Source organism: Ceratotherium simum, chromosome 14 (assembly GCF_057802395.1).
Source record: "Ceratotherium simum simum isolate JZ-2026a chromosome 14, ASM5780239v1, whole genome shotgun sequence".
NCBI lineage: Eukaryota > Metazoa > Chordata > Mammalia > Perissodactyla > Rhinocerotidae > Ceratotherium > Ceratotherium simum.
Genome location: NC_141913.1, coordinates 34,752,860 through 34,759,633, shown reverse-complemented (window position 1 = coordinate 34,759,633; position 6,774 = coordinate 34,752,860). Strand labels below are relative to the sequence as shown.

The 6,774-nt window shown below is 52.4% G+C and overlaps 1 pseudogene across 1 annotated transcript; it reads right to left on the bottom strand.

Annotated features, from left to right (window-relative positions):
- Positions 1 to 1,522: 1,522 nt before the first annotated feature.
- Positions 1,523 to 6,379, bottom strand: LOC147915299 (uncharacterized; annotated as a pseudogene). The gene is made up of 2 exons (XR_015554344.1): positions 2,864 to 6,379; positions 1,523 to 1,954 (listed from the first exon to the last, which is right to left on the bottom strand). The product of XR_015554344.1 is annotated as an uncharacterized LOC147915299 (transcript).
- Between the last annotated feature and the right edge of the window lie 395 nt (positions 6,380 to 6,774).

The window sequence follows — 6,774 nt, the reverse complement described above, 5'->3', positions numbered from 1 at the left end:
TCTAATCTTTTCTTTAATCTTTGCATTGAATCTCGGACTACCCCTGTGTGATCTGCATAGAAACAGCAGTCTTCTTTAAGGGCCGCACAAAGTCCTCCCTCTCTTAAAAACAGCAGATCTAATCCTCTTCTATTCTGGAGCACTACTTCAGACAGGGAGGTAAGGGACTCCTCTAATTTAGAGATGGACTGTTCTAAAGTCCTGAGGTCTTCATCTATAGCATTGCTCAAGGCAGTTAATCCCCTTTCTCCTGTGACTAAGGCCATAGTGCCAGTCCCTACGCCCGCGGCAACTCCCAGTCCCAGGAGTACAGCCAGGGTGAGGGATACTGGTTCTCTTTTCCATAATCTGGATCTCTGGTCAAATTCATCCTCGAAACTATTGGCAGTATGATAATAAATTCTAGGCACCAACTGCACAAGCACGCAAAAATCTTGTGACGAATTGAATACGCTAGTTGAGATGCAGGGGGTTAGGCCCGTGGTGCAGGCCCACCACCTATTGGGTCCTGGTACCAAAAAATGACCAGGAGTAGTCGGAAGGCTGACTTCAATCTTATTACATAGAGCCTGGTAGCCTGGGGGAATTTTTCCTAAGCATAGTCCTGAACCGGTCCCCGACACATCCGTTAGGGTTAGCCGCCCTTCTTTGCCCCAAAGACAAGTCGTGTGGTCTGGGGTGTTATTATAGACCCCCATGGTGGCAATTCCTTCATAATAAGGGGGGCTGACCGCTAGGCATAGCCAGCATGATTCAGTCATTTCAGGGTTGGAATCATTCAAGGCGTAGTAAGCTCCCCATACTAAGTTAAACAGTCTGTGCCATCTTTGCTCAGTAGGTACTGCGGGAGGTGGCGTAGATGGTGGTCGCAGAGCAGATCTGGTGACCATATCTACGGCCCCATTTAGGGTTATGGATTTTACCTGGGGGGGTTTGGGGCTATTTAACCCTATCGGTCTGCTGGCGGGGATTTTTGGGACAGAGGGGCCTCTCATCGGCTAGGCTCCGGTTTGGCCCTATTGGTCTGCTGGCGGGGGGTTCTATTTTTAATCTAATAGAGAAGGTCAGGCCATCATCGTACCGTTCTTTGTACAATCTTATTCCCCATGAATGACCATTCCCGATCCAGGTTTTAATTGTTTTTCCCTTCCCTGTGAACTGAATGGTTAAGGGGTGGCACCAGGTATTGCATTCTGAGCCCCGACTCATCTGGTGGCTATAATTTGGTCTAACCCTGATTAAATCCCAAGAAGAGGAGGGTTCCCAATAAGTAGTCCCACTGGTTTCACATCCCCAGTTTTTACAGTAGAAGTCTTCTTTGCCCCCGTACCAGGAGTCAATTGAACGAGGTCTGTGGTGACCGGGGCACACGTAAAAGGGGTATGCCTTTAGTTTACCCTTGCGATGGGGGGAGTGGCATCCTCCGGCTTGTTTTGCCCCCTTCGTCGACCCATGAAATCCCAGTCGGGGTTCCTATAGCCAGTTTACAAAGGTCAGGGTGTAAGTCTGGCCACCATGTCCAAGGGGAAGCAGGTTTTTGGATTGACCAGGTTATATCTCCTACCTGGGAGACGACTTGCCACGTGAGCAGTTGAGGAGCGTGGGGATTAGGATTGGACGACCTGCTCGCCGTTCCCATGACGCAAACGCAGCTTAAGAGGGTTATCAGTCTTTTCCACCTTCCAGAGATCTGCTGCATTCTGGGGTGCCTTCTTTACGTGTGTGGCGTGAACCCAAGAGGTTATACCGTCCACCTTGACTGCTGTGGGCGTAGTGAGGAGCACCACGTAGGGCCCCTTCCAACGTGGCTCTAATGACCCCGTCCGATGTCGTCTCACAAGGACAGAGTCCCCAACCTGGAATTGGTGCGGGATGAGCAGATCACCAGGCTGGTAGGCCTCTTTTAGCTGGTTCCAGATGTCGCGCCTGACGGCCTCGAGTGCTTTCAAGCGGGCTGGGCAACGAATGCAGGACCGTTGTCAGATCCAATTACCTTTGGGATCCCGAATCTCGGGAGGATTTCTTCCAATATCTTCTTGGCTACTACAGAGGCAGTCTCTTTTCGGGTGGGGAAAGCCTCTACCCATCCCGAGAAGGTATCTACAAATACTAGAAGATATTTATTTCCATACCGGGCCGGTTTGATTTCAGTAAAGTCTATCTCCCAAAAGGTTCCGGGCCTATCTCCCCGGAGTCTATGTCCAGTGCGGTATTTGGTAACTGCAGCATTTGTGAGAGCGCAAGCTCTACAATCCTTATAAATTTCCTCAGCCGCCTTTCTCAAATCTGGTACCTGGTACGGGGAGGCCTCAATAATTTTAATTAGTTTCTGAGGGCTCAAGTGGGTTAGCCGGTGTAGATGTGATAGATATTTTCGCCCTTCTGCAACGGAAAGGACTTTCTCTTCTTTAGTTAGTTCCCCACCGGAGACAGTTTTGTTGACCTTAGCTCCCTGGAGAGTCAGGACCATAGGTCCTAGTGCCGCCCGCTTGGCTTCCAAATCTGCTAAGCGGTTCCCTTGAGCTATGGGGTCGGTGCCTTTCTGATGACCTGGGCAATGGATGATTGCCACCTTTTAGGCAAATGTATAGCCTCTAGGAGGCCCAGAATCTCTTTTTATTTTTGATATCTTTTCCGGCCGAGGTAAGCAGCCCTCTTTGTTTATAAATAGCCCCATGAACATGGGCAGTAGCAAAGGCATACCTGCTGTCCGTGTATATATTCACAGTCTTATTTTCAGCTAACCTTAACGCCTGTGTCAGGGCGATAAGCTCAGCCTTTGGTGCAGCAGTCCCTTCCGNCAAGCTNCTTGCCCACAGAGTCTCTTGCCCGTCTACCACAGCAGCCCCAGCCATCCTCTTACCTTCTGCCATAAAGCTGCTGCCGTCGGTGTACCAATTAGGGGCCCCAGCCCATGGCTCATCCGGCAGATCGGGTCGGGTCCCCGTTTCTGATGCCAAGATGTCGCCGCATTGGTGAACAGGTATTTCATCATCTGCTTCGGGCAGTAGTGTGGCCGGGTTTAAGATGGCCGGTGGGGCGAAGGTAATTCTCTCAGTTAGGAGCAGACTTTGGTAGTGAGTCATCCGGGCGTTAGTCATCCATCGATCTGGAGGCTGTCTGATAATGCTTTCTAAGGCATGGGGGGCTACTACGGTTATCTGTTGGCCCAGAGTTAACTTATCTGCATCTTTTACCAGCTGGGCAGTGGCGGTGATTGCCCTTAAGCAGGAGGGCCATCCACTGGCTACCGGATCCAGTTTTTTTGATAGATATGCGACTGGGCGCTTCCAGGGCCCAAGGGCTTGAGTTAGGACTCCCCGGGCGATTCCCTTTTTTTCATCTACATACAAGGTGAAGGGCTTGGTCAAATCTGGTAGGGCCAACGCGGGTGCCTCTAATAATGCCCGTTTTAGAGTCTCAAAAGCCTTCTGGTGCTCTAGAGTCCAGACAAAGTTCCCACTTTCCTTAGTCAATGGGTACAGTGGAGCAGCCAGGGTAGCAAACCCAGGGATCCACAATCGGCAGAAGCCGGCTGTCCCCAGGAATTCCCTTACCTGGCGAGCGGAGGTTGGGGCCGGAATCTGGGTCACAGTCTTTTTCCGTCGTCGGTTAACCACCTTTGGCCGTCCTTTAGTGTGTAGCCTAAGTAGACTACTTTTTCCTGGCACAACTGTGCCTTTTTCGACGCCCGGTATCCCAACTCACCCAACTCGGCCAGGAGGCGCTTGGTCCCTTCTTCACAGTCTCCCGGGGTTTCCGCCGCCAACAGTAGATCATCTACATACTGTAAAAGAGTCACTTGAGGGTTTTTAACCCTATAATCAGTCAAGTCCCTGTGGAGGGCTTCATCAAACAGGGTAGGGAGTTTTTAAAACCTTGAGGTAGTCTTGTCCAAGTCAGTTGTCCAACGATCCCCATATCAGGGTCGCGCCACTCGAAAGCAAAAAGTAATTGGCTTTTGGGTGAAGCCGTAGACAGAAGAATGCATCTTTCAGGTCCAAGACAGTGTACCATTTTTCGGGATGGGGGGAGGGAGCTGAGTAGGTTATATGGGTTTGGCACGGTAGGGTGTAAATCCTGCACTCTCTTATTTACTTCTCTCAAATCCTGGACCGGCCTATAATCATTAGTTCCAGGCTTTTTTACAGGCAGGAGGGGGGTGTTCCAAGGAGACTGGCAAGGAACCAGGATTCCTTGTTGGAGCAGCCTCTGGATATGGGGGCGGATTCCTTCTCTGGCCTCTTTGCTTATTGGGTATTGACGCACCCTTATCGGGAGGGCTCCGGCCTTAAGATCTATCACGACTGGGGAATTCTCGTAGCCGTCCCTAGTCCCCCGGTTTCAGCCCATGCCGTTGGAAATTCGATCAGCCACTTATCGGTATTGAGCTGAGCTCTAGGCTTAGGCTGCTGATGGAGCCGATATTCTTCCTCTAGCTCCAGGGCCAATATCATGGTGGTAGGTGCGGACCAGGATACTGTAGGCCGAGGTTGAGCAAAATCTATTTGAGCTTTCAGTTTGGTTAAAAGGTCTCGACCTAGCAACGGGTCGGGCATTCAGGAATCACTAGGAAGGAATGGGACACCCTTCCTTTCCCCAAGTCCACTGTCCGGGAAGTAGTCCATGAGTATTGTTTCTGCCCAGTGGCTCCAACAACCAGAGTCTTTAGTTTTTAATTTCCCCAAAGGTTGCTTCAGTACTGAATATTCAGCCCCAGTATCAATCAGAAAACTCATAGGGGTCCCCTCAACAGTTAGGGTTACCCTAGGCTCGGGGAGGGGGCCCGAGCCCCATCCCCGCTATTCTTCGTCCTCTCCTAAAGACAACACCTTGGGTGTGGCCCTTTTCTTGGGGCATTCCCTTGCCCAGTGTCCTCTCTCCTTACAATAGGCACATTGGTCCTTGTCCAAGGGTTGCCGTCTGCGTGAGCCTGGTCGTGGGGCGTTGCCCAGGTTCCCTGACTGTCTGTGATCTGGCCCTGTCGCTTTTATCACTGCGGCCAGTATTTTAGTTAGTTTTTTTTCTCGTCTCCTGTCTCTCCTGTCTTCCCTCTCCTCAGCCTCCCTTCTCTCTCTCTCGCTTTTCCTCTTCACTCTCCCTTTTATGATACACCTTTTCAGCCTCCTTTATTACGTCCCGCAGGTCGTAGTCTTGCAGCCCCTCTAGCCTTTGTAATCTCCTCTTTATATCTGGGGCTGACTGTCCAATAAAGGCCATAATGACAGAGGCCTTCTGCCCTTCCGAGGACGGATCAAAGGGCGTGGACCTGCGGGAAGCCTCCCTCAATCGTTCTAGAAAAACGGAGGGGGGTTCAGTGGGTCCTTGCTGAATCTCTCTTACCTTAGCCAAATTGGTGGGCCGCCTTGCGGCTCCCCGGAGACCCGCCACTAGAGCCCGGCGGTAAGCGGACAGCGACCCCCTACCTTCAGCCGTGTTATAGTCCCAGTTGGGTCGGTTGTGCGGAAACCCTTCTTCCGCCTCAGCTATCGTTGCCGGCTGCCCGTTGGTGCCTCGGATATTCTTTCTTGCTTCCTGTGTGATTCTTTCTCTCTCCTCCGTGGTGAAGAGTGCCTGTAAGAGCTGTTGACAGTCATCCCAAGTGGGCTGATGGGAAAACATTAGGGACTCTATCAGGGCGGTTAATCCGGCGGGGTTTTCTGAAAAGGGGGGATGGTTATTTTTCCAGTTATACAGGTCTGAGGAAGAGAAAGGCCAGTACTGGAGGGGTGACAGCTGGTTGGGCCCCGCAGGAGCTCCATACTCTCTTAGCGGGAGCGCCACCGTGGTATCAGGCCCGTCCGGAGTGGCTCATGGCGGCTCCGGCTTCCAGCGGAGGGACCCGAGCCAGTCGCCCTCCGTCCTGATTGCGATCCTGGAGCGGGGGAGGGGTAAGGGGGAGGCGAGAAAGGGGGCCATTCGGGAGGAGGCTCAATCTCAGGGTAGACCCCGGGGGGGGCCGAAGGGGTCTCCGACTCCGCTGTTCGAGTTGATTTCGATTTTTGCCGTGTCTCCGCATCCTGCAGCGCCAGGACTCGGGGGCTTAGTTTTTCTGCTTTTACCCATGGCTTAACCCACGGGAGTGGGTTCTGCACCAGATCCTGCCACACTGTAATATATGGTCGTTGGTCAGGATGGGACCCCGGTTTCTCCTGGAAAACAATAGCCCTCACCGCGAGGATAACAGTTAGATTAAACGTCCCCTCAGGGGCCAACCCACATTGAGGAGGGCCACTCAGAGGTGCAAAAGTCTGCCAACGCCCTTTTTTATTTCTACCGACAAATCGTGCGCTCTCGCTCTCACTTCAGTCCAGTGGTCTAAGGTCAAAGAGAGGGGGTCGTCATAGTCTGTCCCATCCCACAAATGAGGTCCACGTAACGAACAAAAACAGAACAATGAACATCAAAAACACAGCAAGACAAAAACAACTTTGCCCGGTTGGTGTCTGTACAAGCCAACCGAAGGCGGTTTCAGACGGGAGGGGTTTTCGTGTCCTCCCTGGGAAAAAGAGTGCCGTTTCTTTTTCTACCTGAAAGGGGGTAGTCAGGCTTTCCTGACTCCCCTTGTCCCTTGGGGCGTCCCCCAGGGTTGCAGCCTGCAGTTCCCAGCACGTCTGCCACTGCAGCCGCTTGGCCCTCACGGCCCGAAGCGGCGGCTGCCCAGATACCGAGACCAAAGCAATGCTTCGCGGCTCCGCACACACTCACACACCCAGTCACTCAGGCTTACCTCCAAGGGGTCTTCGGAGTCTGGGGTGACCGCGCCGATCCCGG